This window comes from Ixodes scapularis, unplaced genomic scaffold (genome assembly GCF_016920785.2).
Source record: "Ixodes scapularis isolate PalLabHiFi unplaced genomic scaffold, ASM1692078v2 PGA_scaffold11__112_contigs__length_91849675, whole genome shotgun sequence".
NCBI lineage: Eukaryota > Metazoa > Arthropoda > Arachnida > Ixodida > Ixodidae > Ixodes > Ixodes scapularis.
In genome coordinates, this window is record NW_024609837.1 from 71,485,683 (window position 1) to 71,511,651 (window position 25,969).

Sequence of the window (25,969 nt, forward strand, 5' to 3'; positions counted from 1 at the left end):
GTCAAAGCCAGGTTGGGTGTTTTCAAGTGAAACTTCCGGTTGAGGCAGATTCGAGCAAGTCGAAGTTCGGCTTCAGATGAAATAACATCTGCGAATTCGGGGGTGAGGCTGAAGATACTTGCGCAGCAACCGTGTTAAGTGGTCTTTTGTATATTATCAGAAACATACTTCACAGTGAAAAAAAAACAAAAAAACATTACATAGCAGGTTAAAAAACAACATCGACGCTTCCGAAAAAAAGAGTTTTGCCTGAATAACAAAAGTATCGATTAATAAAAAGCCGATTTTAATATAAACAATATAGCAAAGGCACTGTCAGGCACCATGCGTTTAACTCTGCCCCATCAGCTGATACTATCCCCACCAGAAATAAAAAAAGGGAGCGCTACTTCCCTGTAAACTTGTTTCAGACATCATATGTGTACTAAAAATATTTAGATATCATCTCCCTTCTAGCTTTAAGCTATAAAAATTTTAACTTGTTTCGTGCAGGCCATAGAACATACCGCATAAGTTCAAGTCCAATTTAAAATATTCAAACTGGCACGGTTGTATGTGCGGCCCAATGAGTCTATCCACAAAAAGGTGGCGAGAGTAATTTTACTAGTGGGATAGCTTCACGCTTTCGGTATATTGCTACAATTACATTAAAACCCCCGACGAGAACGCCGGCAAACACTGACACAGCGGTAAACTGAAGGCTTTTAACGAAACTACTCCCAGCGCGTATAAACGCCGCTGTTCTAATAGAGAAGACATACACGTAGGATTTTGGTGCAATTTACCAGTGCGCTACTTTGATGCAAAGACTAACCTCAAGAACAATCCTCGGAAAGTCAATGTGATAAACAAATCTCCGTTACTGCAGAGTTACGAAAGTTACAATAGTGACCCTGGTTTACTTATATGACCCACGGACTGCCAGAAATGTTTTCATTATTGCAAGCAACAATGTTCCTGTTTCTTGTCTTGGAGGAACCGGGCTTTTCGGACAGTGTGAAGTCTCAAGACAGTGTGCTGAAGACCGTCGAAGATATACGCAATGATTTCCTCCTCTCATTTGAGTCGGACAACGGCTTCATGGACCTCTTTGTTCCTACAGAGTGCCTCAAGGAAAACACTGCGGTGTTCAAGGCTTTTCTGCACTCCCGCGCGAAACCGGTCACATTGTGGACTGACGCCATGATGCACGTCGGTCAATGCAGAAACAATATCTGCTACAGATTAAGGATGTCATTTTTTCAAATAGTTTACTTTATCTGCAGGAAATGTGATATTCGTCAAATAGCTCATAGCTTTCAAACAGATTACTTCATGTCTGCTTTCGTCGTCGATGAATACGTAAAATATCCCTGGGAAGCTCTTCGGAATGTCCTTAGAGTACCATTTCTACCACCGTACCCTAGAGCAAGTGGAAGATATGTAATGAGCTTCGAGAACGGCAGTCTCTTTTTGACTAGCGAGTTTGAAAGAAAACGAATCGAACACCAGGCGCTTATGAGTGGTTTATTGTTAGAACGGCAAAGGACGCTAACTGGGAGCTTCATACACCTGGTATCTGCAAGCATTTACGCCTGCCAGCACCCAAGCTTCAACGTCACATTAAAGCTGTTGACGCACCGCAACGCTTCGGTTAGAGTTGACCGTGACTATTACACTGATGAGCAGTGGTCCAGCTCATATATAAATAGTTTAAACAATCGGGCAGACAGGGACACGGACGACCTATTTCACGCACTTCATCATCACGTATCGGTCGGTTTTTCATTTTATGTTCGCAAGCGGGATCGGGTTTCCAAGGAGAAAATCTTTATCTTGCCATTTTTAAACGAGGTGTGGTTGGGACTTATCGCGTCTTGTTTGTTACTCGTCTTGACGTATGGCCTTATCGCGAAGGTTATGCTGAAGGCTAATGTTGATACTCTAGTCTTCGTAATCCCCATGGTGGCGGCCTTCTTTCAGCAGAGCACTCAGCTCCACAGTCGCCTATTGAACACGTTTCCTTCCCGAATGTTGTACGGCACAATGGCATTAATGTTTGTCGTGATGTCGACAGCATTCAAAGGTCGTCTCACTTCACTTCTGAACGACCTTCCGCTCGATGGAAAACCTACTCAGTTCGTGTCATTTGAGCATCTTGCCCGAACAGGGCAACGTCTTTGCTTCCTTGAAGATCCGGGCATCCTAGGTGCATATGGGCCGCTTTTGACTTTCAAAAGGAATGGCCCAATAAAGCACGGATCTAAATGCTACCAAAGTTTGAGCTTGACTTTACGTATTCGTCGCTCGATTAAAATTTCCGCAGACGGAAGGGATACGTTTTTTACCTACAACTCGCGAACAGGTCCCAGCGAGTCTTTGAGGCGAGAGCTTCTCGGAAGAGGCTACGCTGAGACAGAAGGCATCGCGTTCTCGTACCCCGCAGGACCAGAAATGAGGCCATCATCGGTCTACCGAAAGGATTTGACTGCAACATTGAGTCGGGCGATTGAGGCGGGCCTATACGAAAGGTATGCTGCCCTTGCCGAGTACAAGAGCAGATTCTTTCTCGAGAGTAGTTTGGATCACAGCCAAAAGCTGGTTGTAACCTTGGGTGATCTGAGACCGTTTTTTCTCGCTTGGTTCGTTGGTATGTTCTTCTGACTTCTTGTGTTTATTGGTGAGGCAATTCTATCTCGTGCCAGATGCCTAAATTCCTCGGATGACGTGAGGATTATTCCCAAACAACGTTCAAAATATCTGACACGATTCATGCGCCTTAAGAAGAAAGATCGTCATCGCGTTCATAAAAGAAACTAAAGGAAAATGTCAAAAATATGAGCCAGTTGACAATTATTTTTTGAACATATTATAAAAATTCGAAAAGCTCTTCAGCATTTTAAAATAAGTAGTGGATATGTTTTTTTTTTTTAACTTTAAAGTTCACATATATATTTATACTTTAATAGTGTACTTATAGGTGATGTGCATTTACGTCATAGTTCCAAAATAAGTTCACAATTCTTATCATTTATCTTAGATGTTCGCAATATATCGCGGAACATGAATTATCAGCCTATAAAAGACCTGAACCTTGATTCGCTCGGCACAAGTATTTACCGATCGTGGGACGGACACTATTTGAAGACAAAATTCCTGTCTCTAATTTTATCCAAAACTTGTATTGAATTAGCATAAGGTGTCAAGCTTCCCTTTTTTTTAAAGCTCAAATTTTTAGGTACTCACGTCAATTCACGCTTTTTCCTCTTCATTTTAAATTAAAACAGGATGTTCAATTACTGTGTACTATCAACGTTATATTGTTTACCAGTCAAAGTTGATGTTCAATTAGATTACACTGCGGACTGAGACATTGACTGCGAAACCGATATATTATAAAAAGAAAACAAAAGGAAGATAACTTATTGTAGAACTTATTTGACAAAGTTTAAAAACGTGCTGAACAGCACAATAAAAAAAAGTTTTTATCATAACAAGCTCTGAGGTTTAATCGGTTTCTATACTTCATAAAAAACAACCGTTACTTATACCTCGAGTGTCACCCATAATTTGTGTTTTCGAAGAGGAATTGTTCTTGCTTCCGTATGCTACTTTTTTTGGTCGAGCTCTTGTGGATGAAGTTAACAAAGTGTTCCTCAATAAAATCGAAAGCCTATTACCATTAAAGAAATGTAATCAAGAAATGAGCGTTAAACACATCTGAAAAGAGGTACATGTTTTCTTCACTAGATGTTTTCGTGCACAACTTTTTCACAGTTAGTTCCGAGCCGTTTTTTTATATTCAAGTTGGAAAGCTCCGGATGGTTAGAATCCTAGTGTCAGAAAAGTGTATTCACAGCCTGTCACTTGCCGCCAGGTGAAATGCTGAGAATTTGCGCAACACTAGCACCTATGTACTATATACGCAGAAACTTCATTTGGGTGATTTTGTGAAACACGCGTGTTAACTATAGAGCTCATAAATGCCGACATTTCATCAACACTCTGACTTAGAGTGCATTCAGTGTTTGTTCGTGCACTTTGCGTACATATTTCACGTTTCACACTGAACCTTTTTTTATGAATGCAGTGAAGTTTAATCTGTCCTCGCCCTGAAAAATTGGTATTGAAACTTGAGTAAATTTATTATCATATAACTGTATACGAAAAATATATGTGAATAAATATCGTGTTTCTCTGTTTGGCGTGTTTATAGTTTTTCTTCATGCTTTTATTTAGTCGAATAAGGTTGTGATATCGTTTGCACTAGCTAGCTCTTCTAATTTGCGCTTATAAGAGGAATATTCATTACCAGCTTATGACACGCTTGCGGAACCGGTCTAGTCAGCATGCAGCTTGAGCGCGAGGGACGGCTGCAGACGCCTCTGTCAACGTAGCGGCTGGATCACCAGGAAAGAATGAGTAGAGTGTAAGTGATTCCTCACGGCGGAAAATAAGCTAGAAGTGTGAGTATCCGGTGGTGTAATGACCACGCGAATTCTAGGCGAACGTAATGTGGGCAGAGATGCGCCCCATTCTCGATTACTGGTTGGGACATACATTGAAAGCATGTCGGTGAGCGTCAGCATATGAACTGTCATATAAACATTTCTTAAATCCCCCCGGGATGAACGGTTGTCCACGGTTAGTAAAAGGTTGACGGATGCGCCATGTCTTAGAATAATTTGCTAAGAAGGGTGACTGGATGACTTCGTGGGCAGTCAAAGAAGAGCTTGTTTCGGCGTAGCAAGTTGCGCCGACAACGGCGACCAGAATTCAGCAGTTACCGTGAGATAAGTATAGAAATGGGCCTGGTAGATTTACTCCAACACGGTCAAATTCATTTTATGGAGGACGTAAAGAATGAAATAGTCCTGCGGGTAGTGTGGAGGTTTTTGTTTTTCCGTTGACAAATGTCATATCACTGGATGTATTTTTTTACCGTCGGATACAAGCCAGGCCAGTAAAATGTCAGCTCCTATCGTGTGTTTGTGCGCAGAGTCCTCATATGTCCAGATGAAGGGACGTCGTGAATTTCTGTCAGTATACACGTCTCCAGGCTACGAGGAATGTCGAGGACCCAAGGACGTTTATCATGGCGGAAATTCTGTCGGTATACATAATCTCTTCACGTAATTCGTAGAGCCCCCAAAAACGGTTATTGGGCTCAGCGTATAAGGTGAAGATGACTGTTCCGAGAGCTGGATCCTGGCGCTGTTCACTAGCGATATTGAGGAGGTCCGAAATGTAAAGAACGGCGAAGTCGATCTTGTGGGTATTAAATATTGAGTGGACATCAGGATGAACAATCTGCATCTTGGTGAAGCTTACTTGATTTATGTAAAATTGTAATGTCTTATTCTGAAATACGAAGAGCCCATAGACGATTGGCACGCTGTTTTAAAGTTTATAACCAGCAGAGAGAGCGATCGTCTGTGACGACAATGAAGGGGCGGCAAAACAGATATAATCTTAAATTGGCAATAGACTAAACAACAGCCAACAAAAACATGCGAATTTGAATGCCGTGACAGAAGGGCACTAGGAGAAGGAAACAATTGGAAGCAGAGTTTCACTTCATGATGTATTCACCTTCAAAAATATCAGCTTTTAACCATATCTATGTTTGTGGTGGGCAATTCAGACGAGCCAAATGTACTGTTACTTCACATTGAACTGGCGTTTTACAACAAACTCACACGTTTCAATCTAACAAAGTTCTTTGTTCGAACTTAAGAACAGTTGCTTCTCGATTTTGCTTTTCGCAGAACGAGGAAGTGAAGAACAGGGTAGGGCATTTGGAAGGTCACCCAGGCAGCACAGAGTATTGGGCCAACATTGGATTTGATGTGGCAAAGAATGGCCCAACAATGGCCCAACTGAGCCATATGTTTCCCAATATTGGAAACACACTGGACACTATTGTACTATCAAAGCCAATGGTTTTCCAATATTGGTGATACGTTGGCATAGGCTGTTCAACATTGGACTGTCAAAGCCAATAGCTTTCCAATATTGGATATATGCCGGCATAAGTTGTCCAATATTGGACTGTCGGAGCCACTGGCTTTCTGATACTGGCTATACGCCGGCATAAGCTGTCCAATATTGGACTGTTAAACCCAATAGCTTTCCTATATTGGATATACCCCGGCATAACCTGTACAATATTGGACTGTCAGAGCCAATGGTTTTCCGATATTGAATATACGTTGGCTTAAGCTGGTTAATATTAAACTGTCAAAGCCAAGAGTTTTCCAATATTGGTGATGTCTTGGTATAGGCTGGTCAATAATGTACTGCCATAGCCAATGGCTTATCGATATTTGTGTCGCCTAGCGACACAAATATCCCCCGTGCAATAAAAAAGAGGGTCGCGGGTGTCGCCTAGCGACACCCGCGACCCTCTTTTTTATTGCACAGGTAGGAAATTGGAAAAGAGTCATTTATGAGCTAGAACGGGCGAGAATTTTATTTAGCCAACAATTCATGGGGCGTACGTCGCCGGCGCTTTATAACCGCGATTACAAATACGTCCTTAGCTGCCTATAGGACTATTGCAGTTTTTTTGCCGGCTGCTCTCCATTCGCATTGCCTCACCTCGGCGTTGACAACTTAATTCCGTTTTTTTAGATTAAAGTATTTTTGTCTTTCCCAATGTATTTCGTATGTATGCGTTGCGTTAACGTCTTCTCTTTGTGCGTGCCCCTGCCATGTTTGTATTTCTTTCTGCGAGCTCTATTTTTTATATTTAATGTTTCTGTGCATATTTAGTCATTGTCGACGCAGGTGTCAACAAACATAAAGCCGCCGCTTACGCCGCAACCGAAGTGACTCTCAGTTTTACGAGAGTATATCGCGCTATAAAGTCATATATTAAACTCGAGTGAAGTCTCGAGAGGGTTGCTTCGACTGCCAGTGCACATGTCATCAGTGTAGGCAGAGCAACGACGTAGCAATCGCGACGCGAGAGCACACTGCGCCTCGATCTGGCCGGCCGCGCTCGCTCTGCGGAAATGTGAGCGTGGGACTCTCGAGCCCCGTTAGCTTACTGAAGCTGCTAGACGCTACTTTGTTGTCGGGAATCATTTGCCCTTCGAACAATCGCGAAGCCGTTGCGCTTGGAGTACCCTACCCAGCATCTTTCAGAAACCGTTCGCGTAGCATCGCAACCTTCTGTCGGCGAGCGTCGGCGATTCATCCTGTGTTGCAATTCGGACGATGTGCTGTTCGGGGTGTCTTTTATGTGTAACTCTTTCGTGAAAAAATTTTCAGTTTAAAAACGCGAACCTAACAGTGTACAAACAGTTTTAAATCTATTGATAAAAATAAATTTATGCATTTATAGATATATTTGTGTACATCGCGCGAAAAAAATGGTCGCGCTTAGTTCTTTATTCTAAATTATAATGTGGGTCATACGACGTAAAACATACTGTCTTCAAACCTGCCCCGTTAGAACCACTTTTGGGCTGGAGAGCTTCTTTAGAAGTTCAAAAGCTGACCCTCAAAGAGCTGTCCTGTTAAATCTGTATTGACAGCAGGGTAGACGTTATGCGTGTTGAAGGCCAATCGTGTCTCCGGTTAGGGTCACTTGACCACAGTCTCGAAGCTGGTGATAAGGCAGAGCACGGAACCTGCCTTAAGCCCAAGGTCACGCATAACATCTACTGCACTATCGACCTTGGGTAGAAGTGACAAATTCTCTCGCTGCGTTCATTGTTGAGATGCCCCTGAAGATTAGCCTTTGTAAGCGCACCCCACCCCCGTTCTGGCCTGCTTGCTTTCTACTCCTTCTCTCTTTTTTTCTCTCTCCCTAAGCTGAAGGCGCGGTAGACGTTGCCATAGCCTCCGTTGCGTACTCGCCGGACCAATGAATCGTACACGTTTTATCGCTTGAATCCGCTCTCTGTGCGCGGGTAACGGCAGAAGCGTGGTCACGTGGTTTGACGGGTGACGCATTAGCCGTTGACAAACTGAATGCCTGCGTCGCGAAGACCGGACCTAGCTTCGCGTGTGATGCGGCCTGCGGGGTGCGGGCCCGCTGTGGATTTCGCTTCCGTGCTAAATGGTATCTCGTTCGAAAAGTCCTACCCGTGTCGATTTCTTCAAAGAAGCCCAAGACATTCTTGTGAATCGTTTAGTGTGGGTTCGGCAAATGGCAGCGTGTGCTACATCGTGTTGAATCTTCACGGATCACTTCCTTCTGGTTTTTGTGTTTGAGTGGTTTTTCTGCAGTGCCCTTGTTGACATATATGTCGGATTACATCTTTCAAGTCCGGTATTTTCAAAGTAAGTGCGCTGCAACCTACTTGGTGATCATTGTCCGTTGTTGTATGGGTAATCTTCCGGATAACCTATAGAATTGGGCAGGGCCTATCTCCTGGCAGCCGCGAGAGTAATTTTCCCGCAATCTTACCGACAGTCGCCTGCCATTATCTGTCTGAAATAATGTTACAACTGCAGGTAGAATACCGATTTTTTATTCTCCCTGCGTTTCGCAAAAACACGTTTCGTGGCCACCTTTTCGTCGACATTTACGTTTCATCGACATGCTTTACGCGAATTGCGCTCTGTAGGGGCATTTCGTCGCGCGTGTATTCCTGAGGCGCAACATTTCCTCGACATGCGTTACGCGAATTGCACGCTGTAGGGGCATTTTAACGCACGTGTATTCCTGAGGCGCGTGCTCATCGAACCAGCCCACCCTTTCACGCCGCTTCATGCTAAGTCTGAAGCGGTTCATTGCAAAAAAAAAAGAGGGGAAAAAACGTATTTTGAGTTTTTTTTTTTTATAAAACATCGCGTGTTAATGAAACGATCTGTCTATGAAATGTCGTTCGATGAACTGATTGCACCGCCTATAGGGGTGTCCAAACAGGACACTACAAAACGCGCGACTCCGACAAATCGTGAAAATTGAAGCGGGCGCTTCTATAGGAGCGTCCGCTTCAATTTTCACGATTTGTCGGAGTCGTGCGTTTTGTAGTGTCCTGTTTGGACACCCCTCGTGAGGGGCGACTAGCGGTAGTATTTTGGGGAAAAAACTCTTCCAGCTGCCGGGAGACTGGACACTACCCAAGAATTACCCCGGTTGTTGTTTGCTTTCCAATATTCTTAGTTTTATCACAGTTGAATAGTACCTCTTCACCTATTACAAATTGCTGAGTTTGTGCTTGTCTACAGAATAAGCTGTGTGTAATAAACCTTTAGGAGATTTTAAAACAATCCCTTGTGTCTGTTTACCTTCCTTTTTGCAAACAACTTGGCGAATGCACTTGCAAAGAGCTGGGCGAGTGCAACGATGGCCAAAAATCAGCATGACGGCCAACATTGCATCGGGTCGCGCTTCCAGTGTTGTCCAATATTACGCCGGCCTTTGCCAATGTGGGACCACCTTGGCTGGAACCATGGTTTAGCAATGGACCAACATTGGCACCAATGATGGGGCCGACATTGGCTGGAACGATGGCTGAACAGTGGCCCAACATTGGCACCAATCATTGGGCCAACGTTGGAAAGGGTAGCGCTTCCAATATTGTCCAATATTGAGGCCGATCTTTGCCTATGTTAGGCCAATGTCGGACCGACATTGGTGTGCTGCCTGGGCAGTCTTGAAAACTTCAAGTCTTTGGGAAGTGGATTCGTTGTTGGTTTGACAAGGTGCAGAAGCACTTCATACCAACAGGCTCAGCTCCAGGCATTCGTTGTTCATTTTGAAGGTGGGGGACAAAGGGAGAAATAACAAAAATTAAGTTTTATGTCTATTTTAAGTGACCAAACTTCGGGGCTAAAGGGTGCGTTCAACGTCTGTAAACTGTTCTTTGGTTGTAACTGTAGGTCTCTTTGTGGAACTTCAGTGATGGCTGTAGTCGGCTTTACATTTCTGGGTGTATGAGGATTCCTGGAAGCAAGGAAAGTAGCTGAGTTTGAAACGTTCCTTTTTTCTTTGTCATTTCATTTAACTAAAGGTTTTGGCTTTTGCACCGTAGCCTTGCGCAATAAAAAAAAAATTTCCACTAGGTCTCCTGTACCCGACTACTACCAAGCGACGACCACGCAAAATAAACCTGAGATAAGTAACCAAAACGTGAACGAGATTGTGCTCTTTGTAGAGGTATTGTTTTTTATACTTTTAGAATTTTCCTCTAAGAAATATTGTAAAAATTAACTCACTGGACAAAAAAAGAACGCCGGTCCTTTTACCGTTCCTGTAAAAATGTAACAAGTTCCTATTTCAGTTCCAGCAATGAAAAATGAAACAGCGGCGTTCCTACATTCCTCCCTTATAAAAGTTTATGTAGTGTTGTTTTTTTTTTTTTTTTTTGATCAGCTAATTTTTGGATGTGGAAATGCCGATACCCCGAGTCCTGTAGACGACAATTTGTTTTCTCGGCTTTGGAGCCACCTATTGTAAAGTTTGAATTGAATGTGCCGTCCACTGGTCCCTTCGTATACCTGTAAAGTGTGCACCTCTCAAGACGAGTGGTAGTCTCTTGACAGCCTTTGACGGTCAAAACCGGTTCCCATGCAGTTACGGCACCCAAACTAAATTTCTACCTGGTTTCGTTGTGTTACCTCTTTTAGTATAATAAGTGTTGTGTCACGTTACGGTCATGTCCAAGTACCCGTGTGCCGAAAATCGGCACCTCGCACAACCATGCGGGTCAACACCTGACCGCAAAGGCCTTTGACGGCCAAACCGTGTGTTGGCCGACATCTTTGTTTTCTCGGATTTTTAACCACTTTTCGTAAAGTTGTTTCTATCGGAAGTACAGTCTACTGGTCCTTTTCTACCTGTAAAGTATCCAACTCCCACGGCGAGTGGTATTCTCTTTACAGCCCTTTCACGGTCAAAACCAGTTCCAATTCAGTTACGCCGCCCAAGCCAAATATCCACCAGGTTTCCCTATTCCACCTATTTTTTGTATAATAAGTGTTGTGTCAAGTTACGGTCATGTTCAAGAACCTGTGTGACTAAATCTGCACTTCGCACAGCCCGGTTATAACACAACGTTTTGGGTCTAATATTTGATATGCCGTACAGTTTTATTCCTTTATTCGTTAGAAACACAACTTTCACACCTGCTGTCCTAATGAAACTTGGCAACCTTAGTGCACAAACTTTGGGAACATCTCACTCGCCTGCAAATATCATCGTGCAAGCAGTCCCACTGTTGAAGCGACGAGTGCAAAAAAAAAATTCCTACTGAGACAGTAGTGAACACACTTTCCTTTAATGAACATTTCACTCGCCTCTAAATATCATCGTCCCAGTAGTCCTACGTTTACAGCGACGAGCCAAACAAATTTTCCGCTGAGACCAGTTATAGTGGCGGCAATCTTGCTTTTGGGAAAATCAGTCCAACCCCTTTTTCGACCGCAACTAGAGAAATGATCCCTATTAACGACTCAAACTCAATATATGAAGCGGAGAACAACTAGATTCCCTTCTTAGGTCTGCCTCAGCTCTCATGCAACGTCACCCTCAACGTATCGGCCCAAAAGCAAAAATTCCGTCCTTGCGCGCTTCTGCCGCCACAGCTTCGCATGCGAAATGGCGGCGCAAGTTGCTGAATGCACCTCACTGTCAAACGCCAGAAACCTCCGCTAGCGGCGCTACGCGCGTTTTTCAAAGCGCCGCCTTTTTTTTTTTTTGTTTTTTTGTTCAGAGATTACCCCGCAGCGCCCGAGGGTGTTACAGCAGGGGGATTACAATGCTGAAAAAAACACATCTTTCTTTTTCACAGCACACTTGCAGCTCCGACAGCCCATTCCACTCTGGTATCGTTTTAACAAAAAAAGAGTTGGCGTACATGCTCGTCCTGGCGCGGAACTCTCTAATTTTGATAGTTCCCGCACGGAATATATATATATATATACATAACTAAGAATAAGAAACCCCTAGTGAAAACAGCAAAGGGTTTTTACTTCTCAGTTATATACCCACGCCTTCGGCCGCCCGCCACCATGCCCGTTATATATATAGTACGAAGTTCGGGGCTTGGCTGCCGAGAGTTTGTATAGAATAAAGGGCCACTTCAAAAAATTAAATCCTTCACTTAGACGTTTTGACCCGAGACGGGTTTTCATCAGTATGACAGCGATTCAGGAAAGCACACTGGTGACCCCCGATCGTTGCAAAAAAAAATAAAAAAGGGGGGGGGGGGGGGGGGTTTCGCCGACGTCGCTCATGCCGGAAACGGACGCCTAAGAGCTGCGCTCTAAAACGATCACGAGGCATTACGCGATAAGGTGGTTTTCTATAATAAACAAGAAAACTGTAAAAATAGATCATTCGTGCGATGTAAGAATAATTTCCTGCTAAATTACAGCACAAAGTTGGGCTGTAATTCCTTCAGAAAAAATAAAATACCTAATTCGCCATGGATGCCTTTTGTCTTTAATACACTGAATCATAGCAGCAGAAAATAATTTGGGGTTTAAATGCGTATCAAGATGTTTAGAGATGCTAAGCCTGTCCCCTTCTTGTTCACACGGCGTCAACAACCTTGCGGAAGGATTGAAAGGGTGACAGATCATGTTCGCCCTCTTTAATTCAAGATTCGTTGCTAAGCTTAAGTATTAAGCTTCGATATTATCACTTAAGCTTAACAAGATCCGCAACGCAAGAATCGCACCTGGTATATGAAAATGAAGAAATATGGCCACAATTGCGGGAGCATCATTATAGATTTACATCTAACACAATGAATGCTGTTGATGGTGTGAATAAATTAGCAGGTTATGTATACCATTTTTTTAATGTTGAAGCAGAAAAGCTGCTTGCTGTTCGAGCAACATGTTAAATATTGTCTGGGCTAGATAGAGAGAATAACAAGTGAGACAACCCAAGTACAGGGGCAAAGTAGAGAAACAATGAACATTTATTTATGTACGTTGCTCGCCATTTGACCTTTCGTGGATTCGAGTAGTATTCCAATGGACTCCACTGATGGTGTCTGAGGACTTGCTTATATCAACCCTCAAGTAATGCACAACAAACGTAATCGAAGGTGTCTAGCCCGTTATTAGTCCCTTATACTCTAATGTTTAGATTTCATTCAAAGCAAATTGTCTTGAAGCGAAAATACCAGAAGCTTTTCTTATGCAAACTGTTACCCTTTGCATGTTTCACATTCTCGGCTATTAGTGCAGCATCTACAACTGGACAGCCGTTCGAATGCTTGCTGTTCCTCCTGTTTTCCTCTGTTGTCAGAGTCCAGCTGTGCGAAGTTTTTAGGCTGAGGAAGCTTTTGGGCACCTGCAGCTGTGTCTCTTTTTATTGGAAATGACAATTCAAACTAAATGGCGTATTTTCCGAATACACAACGCTGGAATAAAGGAAGAATGACAGGAAAAAGTACATACATTCCAAATTACGGTAGCGTTGTTGCGTATATTTTTGGTAGTTTAATACACCTCATGCAGGCAACTAGGGCCCTTTCGGCCGTTTTTTCTGCTACCATACAAACTAATTTCCAGTAACCGTGAATATTCTAAAGAATAAAGCATATCTGCATACGTGTACGAATTATGTAATTATTTAACAAAGGAGCCATTTTTATGGAACACAACCCTATACCACGAGCACTTCAAAGGCCTTCAGACCCAGGGCCTTTAAAGCATCCGCGAACCAGCGCATGCAGAGTGGCACGCGCAGTCGGCGTCGCCAGCTAATTTGCCGACCACCCAAAGGCCTTTGATATAAATGCCATTTGAGATGTCTGCAAAGCGGCTGTAATATTTTCTTAAATCCTGAACATGCAAGGGACAGAACTCTAGCGTCTAAAACACTTCCGCCGCCGATTTACCGACCCCCGCACGATTGCCTTGTGACGTGTGGATCGTGAAAAAGGTTAATCGGCGGAATAGCCTTCGCCGACAGCTTTCAGGATTTGTAACCCAAATATAGACCATTCCATTTAGCGCTCTCTGGCCGGAACCATTTTGTTTGACAGCAGCGCCCTCTCCATACATCCGGGAGATTCAGCGGGTTCGGCGAGAGAGAGGGCACGCACCCGACTCCGCTAGCAGACGACAAACCGGGAGGTTGCCATCCTCCGTCTTTTGGCTGCACCGGCGGGCTGTACGGAACATCGAACTCTCGCTCGTGGCTGCCATTGTGAAGTGGTTCGCGTTCTTAGAATAGTTATGGCTACTCCAAAATCAGCCTAGAGCTCTCTGTTGTTCTATTTCGGTAAATGATCAACTAGCATATCTTTTCCGTTACTTAAATAGCAATTGAGTCAGCCGGCAGTACTACCCTTAACTACTGCGTGTATTGCGGCAGGAGAGCACGTTTTTATTTATTATTTCAGACTTCCACTCATGGTCACTAAAGGCCTACACCAGTACAAACTTTGTTAAGTAAAAAAGGTACAGCAACCGCATTTACTTTTCGCCGGAGACTGGCCAATCTGACACAGTTTTTCCCTTTTTTTTTATTTGCACGCAGGTAACATCGCAATTGGACCCTGTTAATATTTTTACCTAGCATAGTATTACACGATAACTGGCATACCGAAATCTGCGAATCTGCGCTTGAAATTTCCAAAATGACGCGATTTTAAACAGGGTTTGTACGCCAGCCGGATACTAGGTACAGCTCACTGGGTGGAGCAGAGGAGATGCGGGTGAGAGGGAGAGGGGGCTTTTTTTTTCTCTTTTTACCCTCTCTGCTATGACCCTAAGGGTCATAGCGGAGGTAAAAGCGAAGAACACGCTTATAAAAGGTACGGAAACACGTCGGTATCGTCCTAACCGAGCGTCTTGTACACCGGGTGAACGAGACCCTGCTCCTGGAAGTGCCGCCGGCACACAACCATAGAGTAATATACACAAGGTAAAGAGCGGACACCGCCATAGGCCCCAGCGGCCCAGATAGACCAGTGACAGGTAGCGCTCCTAGCAAGCGGTATTAAGTATAATCTGATTCCGTTTCCGGTCAAGTTAGTTTCGGTTTCGGTTTGGGCGTTTTTGCTCCCGTTCTCTAATACCCTTCTCTCTCTCCTTCCTCCCCGCCTCGCTCATCTCTCGGGAGCACCTTAACTCCCAAAGCCGCTGTTTTTCTTTTTCTTTTTTTTTTTTTTAATACTGACACACCTTTGCTTTATTTTTTACGATGGAGTCCGTGCAAAATGTGTCAAACAATATTTCAACTCACTTCACACAGCAGAAGTATATATATTTTTTGTTCTTTTTATATTGTAAAGCATTGAAGTTACACAATCACCGCATTGACTCCTGGCTGGTGGAGCATTTTGGGGTCAATAACAGTAAGTGGTTCGAATACATTTTATTGGACCACATTCATGTAGACATGATTTACTTCAGAAGCTCTGTATGTTTTATACGAAAGAGATCGATACTCACAAAAATAAATGAATATGAAGGACTTCGGCATTCGTACACTTCGTAATAGATTCTTAGCGGAACCAAGTTACCAAAACCCTTCCACGGAGAACATGCTGTATGATACATTCACTTTCACGCCGACTCGGATACGGGAAGTAAGTGCAAAAATAAATAAGACATCGCTATCGTAACCAGCCATAACAGTATAATAACAGCGCGAAGCACACGCCGGATAGTACAAATTCCCGATTTCCGGCAAATATAAAAAAACACCAATTTGCGTAGCCTCAAACTCACTGCGGGCGAGCCATTACCAAACAATGAGAACTCTATTCGAAATCTGACAAGATTCAACGTCCCTAAATATTCCCCGAAATTGTTCAGAAAAGAAATATGGCTTCAGAAAAAAGCGGCGAAAAAACTGTGGACAGTGGATACAAAAGTGGATACATTTTCTTTCAGATATTGTTAGCCTCTATACACTATTTTCTATCGAATTTTATTAGAAAGTGGACAAATATTTTTGTTAGGGAGCCGTGATACACATTCGCTGGAAAAAGGGGAAACAAATATTTGGAGAGCAAGCTGCACCGCCCACTTAATCACTTTTTGTTTTTGGTTTGGCAACCGCCTCTGTTAATACGCTATTAACAGTTAAACCTGTCTCGTTCTTACTAGCCACTGAAGAGTGCAACCGAACTTTGTCCGAATTCCGGTTAAGAAATCAAACATGTCAACACGAGCGTATTCTGCAAAACAATTTTAAAAACCCTTTGTGGTACTCCTCTGGGCAAAGGCGAAAACCACCCAGACCTCAAAGTATGCTATACAAGGCGGCACACACTCCTCGAACATGTGTCACACTCTCTATTATGGGAACAAAGTGATTTTCTAGTTATTGAATGAAATGAAAGGCAGCCTGTGATGGTACTACTAAGTTCCCGAAGAATTTCCCAGGCACGTGGTATGCTTTAGGAACAAGACAGTACTGGTGAGGCCTGGTCAAGTTATTAGACTCATCCGATAGCAGCTGAGAACAGCCGCAGCTGTAAGTTGTCTGTTCAAGCAAAAGCTTTATCAAATAGCCCCAAACGTAATAAAAACGTGGACGAGTCATCAATTATGTAAGACCTGATGTCTGATGCCAGCTCAGAAATATCCTATAGTAGCGGGAAGTTATCAATTGGAAGACATTCCACAATGTCTGAATTTAAACTTTCATGGTGCGAAGATATTTGCAACTCCTTTGAGAGGTCAGCCTTGTCATCTTCTACGTTTTCATTGTCCGACAGTTTGAACAGTTTCTTTATCCAGAGGTGTTTTAGTCCTGAGGTGAACTGATGCACATTTGGGTTTGTGTTGCAGCCCAGCATTTATCGTATATAGCTCCAAAAATGTTCTCAAGAGTGTCTTGCTGCAGGCGTCATGTAAGTAAGAACTTAAAGTCATGGCTGCTTGAAAGCTCATCCCAGAGCATGAGGACACTTTTTATAGTAACTTGCCACCCAATGATGGCTTATGGCTGCCTTCTACTTTGGAACTGCCATGCTGAAATCCATCCGAGTTACTGGTGGAGAAAAACCAAGTATTTGAGATTCTCCCTTCAGAATGGCATGACGCAACTTCTGTCCTGTCTTCTTGAATTTTTTAGCTATTTAGACAATCAAAAAGTATGCACATCCTATCACAGAAATAGGCGGTAGCCATGGCTGCCTCAGGAAGTTCCTTTGCATAAACAAGAGATATGATTACAAGAAAGATTGAGGCACTCAGTACCTGTGGGGCACAATTTTCTTCCATGTTACAGAAAAGTTTTTGAATAAATGTGCCTCTCAGTAAGTTTTGGAGTCAATTGCAAGCTAATCTCATGGATAGAACAATGAAGTTCAACAATAGAAGACCATGACCTCATTTCCGATGCAAAGTTTGTGGGCTTCGATGATTGGTCTTGGTTGTTTTGGGAAGGTGCGGAACATCAAAGACAAAGTAAACGTGTTCGTTGTCAACTTAAAAAAATGGCTTATCACCACACACACCAAGCTTACGTTTGAAGCCCCCTAACCACAGACCACAGCCTTTACTGTGAAGCCAACAGTCTTAAAGGGGCGATGCACTGATATTTGTTTTTTGCGCAAATACCGCTTAGAACGAATCCCTGACGTTAATGATTTGTAAAATATACCCGTTCGTTTTCACCACACGAAATCGAAGTCGCAGAAGAAAATAAAGAAAAAGGAGCAGAGTTCACCCCCTCAACTCGCAGCCAAAACAAGCGGCCCCGTGATCTGGAGCCGATTATATGCCGCCAATGTTCATCATAGTCATGCGCTGGGGTTGGCAAGGCACGGGACACGCGCTGAGTTCCAGACATTGTTATGGTTCGGCTGTTGTCGTCATTGCAGCGATTTGACACAGGACACTACCCGAATGTTTCTCAAGCTATCGATTATCACGAGCCCAACTCGAGTGTCCACGCCATGCTCGGGTCCAATCTATGAGCCGTATTCAAATATCGTCACTGGGCGGTACTGCTATCGTCCAGCTATGTCATCAGGTTTTTCGAAGGAGAGATCGAATAAAAACACTGGGTTTTGTCCTCGAAAATACAGTGCAACAGAGGAGTTTCTTTTTCAGTGGCGTTGCGTGCGAGTATCCTTGAGTCCCACTAGTGCCAGTAAGCTCGTGTAAAGTGAAAAACATTCCAATTGAATATTATTGCACCGCCCCTTTAAGCTCCCGAATGAGAGAAATGAAAAGACTGCGTTAAACAGAAGACGTTGTTGGAGTGTGCACAACAGTGTGTGCAAACGCACCTCCTGGAAATTTCAGACAGCATAACAACCAAGGCTCTATCTGCAATGTTAGAGGTTCGTTCAATACCGTCATCTGTAAACCCATGGACAATGTCGTTTGCAGGGTCGTTAATTAAATTCTTTTTTTAAAACAATCTCATCGAAAATCAACATGCACACACGTTCAAGTGCAGCCAGACAGCACGGCAGAAACAACAGCGCGAGAAGCTTGAACCGATCGGCTCCACGAATTCACGCCGAGCATGCGAGCACGCGGGCGGTCATGCGTCACCTTGATTGATGCAAAGTCGACCGAACATGATGAAGCAGAAAGCACAGATGGACGGCACGCACGCCACAGACGAACGACGGAGGGACGAGCAGAGGCCATGCAGAATGATGCAGAGGCGACGGCGTGCAGGCAGGCAGGCCATGGCAGGCGCCATTCATCACGTGGTTTTTGTGACGTATTTGATTTAATCTATTTAGTCGTTTTAAGTACTTTAAACAATTTTAAAGCATTGCCATTTAAAAAATAAATACTTTTCACAGAAAGAGTATCAATTAATTTTAACCAAATTAGAGTGCCTTCATACACACGCGCGCTTTTGCTTGAGTGGTGACACCTCAGCCATTTTTCCCCCCAATCGTTTTTTTATGCATTTTGAAGTGCGCGCAATCCGGTGTCACTCAGCTCGAGCGCGTAGCTTTGGCTGATGCATAGACGCCATCTTAACGCCCAAGTCACGCACCGAGTTCGCGAGAGCGTCACGCGCTGGCACATTCCGGACAACAATGGATGTCTTCACCCTAACCAAATTTTAGAAAAGCGCCACGTAGCAGAGGGTATGAAACGCACTATCTGGGCCGCGAATCGGCTCCTGTGTCCTCTCTTTACGGTTACTATATTACTCTATGACACAACGGCCAAACCAGGAAACCGGGGTTGGGAAGCGAGGGGCCCGCGCAAGCGGCCAATTGGGCGCGGCGACCGCAGCGACGCTTGCGTTCGTTCTCGCGGCTAAAAGTCAAGATTGCAACTAGGAAACACCGTCATTCTCACAGAAACGTCAACATATTGCCTCGAGCGCGCTCGTGGTGTAATGGTTATCGCGCGTGCTTTCCACGCTGAAAGCCAGGGTTCGATTCCTGGCCACGGAGGCACATTTTTGTTGACTCTGTAAAGTGATGTTCTGGTAAATTCGAGAATCATGTTGGGCTTGTTCGAAGTCAGAATGTTCTACGCGCCGAACCTTCTAAGTCGAACGATCCAGAAACCCACGAGAGTACATAAGGGATTCCGCAAGGCGAGCGGAGTCAGTCTCGCCCCAGTGGTCGACTCTGGTGTTACGCCGACTTCGACGCCCGCGACGCTCTGTTATTATCTTTTGTACCCTTTTATTTTTGGCACAAGTTCGCCACATTAAACGTTTATTTCTTCCTGTTTATTTATTGTTTTTTGGTCACCACCCGTGACATTTTGGTGGAGGTGCGGGGTACCGCATGCCCGTGCAGCGTTCCCCTCCCAGGGCCCGCAGTGCATGCCCGATTCCAAGCCCTGTGAGAAGACCACTCAACGCGGAACCTGAAATTCGGACCAGTCGCCGCACCCAAGGTCTACACCCGGAATACGGACTTCTGCCACCCAGGACCAGGCAGCCAACCAGGCCGACGATGGAGGACCAGCAATCGCAGTCCCCGACCGCCGCCGCCGTCGTCTACCTGCCTCTTGCCCAGCGAACCCCGACGACCTTTCATGGCGAGACCCACGAAGACGTAGTGGACTGACTTCTGCACTACGAACGTGTAGCACGCCATAATGGATGGACCACTGAGCTGCGCCTCCAAAACCTCTACTTCTCCTTGGAGGGTACCGCGAGGCAGTGGTTCGAGAACCACGAGGCGTCCCTTACGTCGTGGGACACCTGTATCGCTGGCCTGAAGGAGACATTCACGAACCAGACACGACGACAGCGAGCGGAAGACCTCCTTCAAGTACGAACTCAAGGGCCCAACGAAACGGTCACCAGCTTCGTTGAAGACGTCCTCCGCCTGAGCAGCCGCGCCGACCCTCAGTCGACCGAGGAGAAGAAGCTGCGCGTCCTGATGAGAGGAGTGAGGAGTGACATCTTCGGTGGCCTTGTTCGCAACCCACCAACTACTGTCGATGAATTTGTCGCCGAGGCATCTAAAATCGAGCGGGCCCTGTCAATCCGAGCCACCCACTACAACCGACTCGCCGGCACGCCTGCTGCTTCGACGCTGACGTCTTCCCGATTCGACGAGGGCGGCATCAGCGCTGACACTCTTCGTGCAATTGTCCGCGACATCGTCGGGGAAGAGCTCAGGAAGTTGCTGCCTGCTGCCAACCAGCCGGCTTCGCTGTCGATAGCCGAAGTGGTACGCAAAGAAGTTCAGCGGGCAATTCAACCGGAGACTCCTGCCAGCGTGGCCGCAGCCGATGAACCGAAAGTGACCTACGCCGCGGTGGCCCGACGACCGCCGCCAACTGCTCAACATTACCCGGTGGCGCCACGACGAGACCCACCAACGCAGGCGTACCCCCGATTCAACGACGAAGTACGTGAGTGCGACTGCCGAGAACAGCCGGCGCCAAGAAAAAACCGACGTGTGGAGGACAGCGGATTGACGACCCATCTGCTACCACTTCGGGGAGGCCGACCATATCTACCGTCGTTGTCTTTACCAGCAAATGGGCCTGCGTGGGTTCCACCCGAACGATCCACGCCCAAGGTACGGCGAACGCCCTCGCGACATCGAGGAGTACCTCCGACGCTCGCCCTCCCCAGTGTCGTCTCCTCGCCGTGAAGCCCGCTCCCCATCGCCACGACGTTCAGCGTCCCCAGTGTCACGACCCCGCCGAGAAAGCGTGTCTCCCCTGAGTCACCGGGAAAACTAAGTGCGGAAGCTCCTCAACGAGCCAAGCCCGGAGGCACCATAAAAATCTCGATTAGAACATTTTCTAGACTGTTTAGTGCTTCTGGATATTGGCATTTTTTTTTAAATTCTCAATGGAGGCGTTAATTACTCGAATCTATGAAACACTTGAAGACAGACGGATTTAATAAATAACCATCTGTTGTTGTTGTTGTTGTTGTTGTTGTTGTTTTTTTAGAGTATTTGGGTGTGCAAGTACCCTGGCTGTACACAGGCCTTGGAAGGAATTCGGAATAAAATTGAAAATTAAGTACACGTACCAGATCGCTTTGGGTAAGCTATGTTCATGCAGAAAGAATGGAAAACACTGATATTGACAACTGACAGAAATCCACAATTCTTACAATTAATAACGACACATTTGTATCTATTTATTTCTTTATTTCAGGAGTGCTTGCGGCCCACTCCTGCGGGCCAAGGCATGGCTGCATGTACAGTTGCCGGAGAGACATTGTAAATATATAGAGTACAAAATGTCGCATACTAAACTATACACAAATGTCGATTCCTTCGTGGATGTTTACTTATCTACACAAGCGTCTATCGCTCTAGCGAAACAATCATGTGCAGCAACGCCTGTCACACTTTAAGGAAAGTCATTCCAACCACAGACAGACATTTATGTGACGACCATCGCACTAGGCACACCGATTTGGTCACAGATGAAGTCAAGAAAAGCGAAGATAATATAAACATTATAGATTGCTAAATTTAACTCTCTGAAAAAGACAAAGCGAATCAAAGTATGCTTTTTCTGCGATAACTCTGGGGCGAGGAATTCTAGCTCTTTTGTAGATAACGACAACAAGGGCTCTATAATAGTGTAGCATTCTTGATCTTAAATGCGTCAATAATGTTTCGCCCATACTTCTTCTCGTGTGAGCCTCGCACAAGGACAAGGACTCTCGTCGGGTTTTGAGTTTACTAGCAAAAAGCCAAAAGTTGTGGGACTAAAATATCTGGATCTAAGACTTCATCTTCAAACTCAAGATCTGTGCTGCAGTTTCCAACAACGATGCAAGAAACCGGTTCTCCTTTTCTGCAGCAGCCACTCTGAGTCGTTGATGTTTGGGAATATCCGATCCCGGTTCGCCTCTTCTCGTTCAAAACCCTGTCCCCACCTCTCATCAGCAAGCGTCAAACGTCACCATGACCGACTGCTCCAAGTCGGGTGCCCATCGTACCTCCTCCGTACTACCCTTCAGCGTCTCATCACAGCCTCCAAACGTCTTTCATCTAACAACACACGTCCGGCCTTCATTCGGTAAGTGCTTATCACCGCCTACCGCCTGAAGAGTTTCGCTGCTTGGTTGGACCCGGAAGTGGTGTTCACATGAGGATGACGTTAAAACAAATGTGGCAAAGAGTGAGTAATGATAGTCGTCTACCAGAATGCACGATCAAGCACTTCAAGAAATATGTTAAATTTTCTGCGGCTGCCAATACATCGGCCACACAGGACGATGCCTGAACATTCACCTTAGGGAACCGTTTTTAAAAGTCAGCAGGGTGTCCTCTGACTCTTACCATTCAATTGTTGTGCACGCCCGCACCTATTATAATCGCACCCCTAGCTATTCAAACACTACAGTGCGTGGCTCACAGAAGGACAAGTATGGGCGGGAAATTATTAAAGCATTTAAGATGGAGAATGCTTCAGACCATGTTTCAGAGCCTTCTTAGCGGATATTGAAAAAACGAGCTAGAATTCCTTGCGACAGAGTTATCCCAAAAAAAGGCATCCTTTAATTTGGTTCTTCATTTTCAGGGAGATAAATTTAGCAATTTTATCTTTATCTTTTTTGGTATATTTTTCTAGTATTTAATATTCCTCCAATTCCTTTGTGAACAAACGGGTGTTCGTAGTGCGATGGGCATCATACATATGTGTCGTTGCTCGTTGAAAAAACAGTGCATTTTTGTTCTTCGTTCATATCAGTGTTTTTTTATTCTTCCAGTGCAAACTACAATTGCAAGAAGTGTAATAAAAATCTAGATATGCACATAATATATATGTACAAAGAAGCATGATCGGAAAACAAATTTAGGCAACATGGGAGTCCTTTCTCTGGTAACCCGGCACACCGTGATGAAGGCAAAATAAGTAAAAAATTATGACTTCTGCTATATTCCTGATAGACGGAATCTCTCTGCTTGTGTAATACAACGTCTTCAAACGTGTGAAGGATGTTATAAACAACAAACAATTATTATGACTCTTGATGACCACGTTTGAGTGTGTTAATAGCAGATTGACAACGGTCGATTGTGTTTCGGACCCTTCGCAGACATATAAGGAATTGGTAACGTGAATAAATCAAACCACGGTATGCGATTAAGATTAAGTTACCCGATCAACATCTTGAGTTAAGGAATCAGTTAGTATCGTGAATAGTGCAGTCATGGTGAGCTTATTTTTGCGGATTCGCGGCCGGATCCGCGCCGGCGGTGAGAAGATTTTGGTGCCCGGTGTTGAAATCCACTCGTTGCTGGGGGAAAATCTGGATATGGGTCTCGGACTGAAGTAGATTTTCAGCCAGCGATGAGGGGGTTTCGCCCCCCGGCTCCAGAAACCGTTCGCCGGCAACGCTAATCCCCCCGTAAATCCGCAAGTGTAAAAGCATCATTTGCACACTTTTGTTCCGACAGATTTTTTGAGAAACAGCTGTCGGAAACAGTGTAAATAAATAGTTGGCAGCGACCTTTACTTTCCAAGTCCTATGATGATGAAATGCATTACAGGAAATAGACCATGTGCAAAAAGCTTGCCAGCTATCATCATCCAGCCATAAGGGGCCGCCATACTGTTGTTTCTTCACGTCTTCAAGTTGTGGGTGAGCGGCATCTGCATTTAAGTCGGTTTTCATGACACTAGGACAATTTATTTGTGCACCCGACGGGTTGCTCTTCAGTTTCGGTTCAAAAAAAAAAAAGAAAGACGGCCATGAAATTTCAGAAACGGAAATGTCAGCGGCGAGGTCGCAAGACTCGTCACTGAAGCAGTGAACTGGGCCGTCCAGGTCCGTGAACGGACTTCATCGAAGACCTTCTGGGTCTTCGATGAAGGGTTCATACCGGGAAGGGTTCACACCGGACTTGCAGCAGATGATCAGATTTCACTTCCACCGCTCCCGCTTTTCCGAGACCATTGTTTCGCGGGCGAAGCTATCGGTACGGGAACCCTCCAATATAGCGGAAGTTTGATATTGATCATGAGTGCAATAAATCTAGATAGCGGTTCTTTTTGCATATGGTCTATTGCCGAGGGAATCGGTGTGTCACGTGACGTGAATTTTCCCGCTAGATTTAGCGGCTAACTGAATTGGTGTATAGTTAAGATGACTTCCATTTCCTGCAGAATTTAGGGGCAGACTGAATAGATGTTTTGGCCAAGAGACGTGAAATTTCCCGCTAAGTATATCTGGGGAAACTAAGTTAACGTATAGGTCACGTGCCATCAATTTTCTCAATGTGTTACGTCACGTTACGGCAGAGAGCGTCACGTGACCCCACTTCTCCGCCAAATTTAGCGTGGAAACTGCATTGGTGTATAGTACAGGTCACGTACACCAATTGATGGCACGTACACGTGCCATCAATTTTCTCCCTAAATGTAACTGAGAAACTGAATTCGTGTATAAGCCTCATGATATCAATGTTCCCTTTAAATTTAGTAGAAAATGCACGGACAAGCACAAAGACTTTTGGGATTAGAAGCAGGGTTAAAACAAAAAAAAAAAAAGCATTTCATGCTCTAAAAGTTATTGTGGTGTACTAACTTAAATCTCGTGTGTAAGCAACACGATGAGCAAACAATCGTATGCTAAGAGCGAGCATGAAAATGCCGCTGAATTCTGAAATCAAATATAACAGTGTACGTAAAAAAGACAGATTCAATCTGCATATCACGCACAATAAACTCTGCGCGAAAAGAGGCAGAGCGACTAGTTTATGTCTTAGAGGTGTTATCTTAGTCATAAACAATCATAAAAGTTGACCTGTGAATCTTACTCTAAAGAGTCACGAGCAAACTAACCTCTCAGAAAAAAAACATCCGAAGCGAAAGGTGCTTCATAAATTGGTTTTCAAATGCGCCATAAATATTGCGAGCGATTGATCTGCTCATGTTTTAATAGAAAGTGAGTACCTGGTCACATAAAAATTACAAGCAATGAGCTTTGACAGACGTGAAAACGCACTAAAATTATAATTTACGCATTTTATATTTTACCTCAAGAGTTTCTGTCTCCGGTGTGCAGGTACCGGAAACGAACAATTTATTAAAATTGACAAAAAACTATCCAGCAATTGATAAAAACTAAAAGTGATGTACCTACAGAAAAGTTTAGAACAGCAAATTAAGCGATGCCAAAATCGAGTTGGCTCTTGCGAAAACAGATGTACACAAGACGAATTAGTGTTGACGAAGTTTTTTTTGAAAATAAAGTTCAATATGATAAAGTAGGTTTAGAATATTTTAGATATATATTTTAGTTAACCAGAACCTATAAACCTACATCTATAAAGGTGTTTTCAAACTCAACAAGCTGCATAGACAAACCAAAATAATATGTATTGCGCGCTTCGGCCTTTGCGGCAGTAATACTGTGGTCAAATTAATGTGTCCTATTTTCTCAAGAAGCTGGCAACTTTGCAAGCTCTCATGGCATGAGAAGTCTTCGAAATAAAGTGTTTCTATTATATTCATTCGGCTCCTCACCTTGACATTTTATCTTTAGCACTGCATTAAAAAGATTAAATTAAGGAGGTATCTTCTCTATAATATATTTGAAGCAACAACAATAAAAAAAATGGCAGAGACTTCTACCTTCAAGGTTCTATAATGGATTTAATAAATGATAGGTAGGGTTATGCGTTTTCGG

General features: G+C 44.3%; 1 pseudogene; it reads left to right on the plus strand.

Annotated features, from left to right (window-relative positions):
- The window catches only part of LOC115316361, a 64,380-nt pseudogene extending 41,263 nt beyond the window's left edge, over positions 1 to 23,117 (plus strand).
- The last annotated feature ends 2,852 nt before the right edge of the window (positions 23,118 to 25,969 follow it).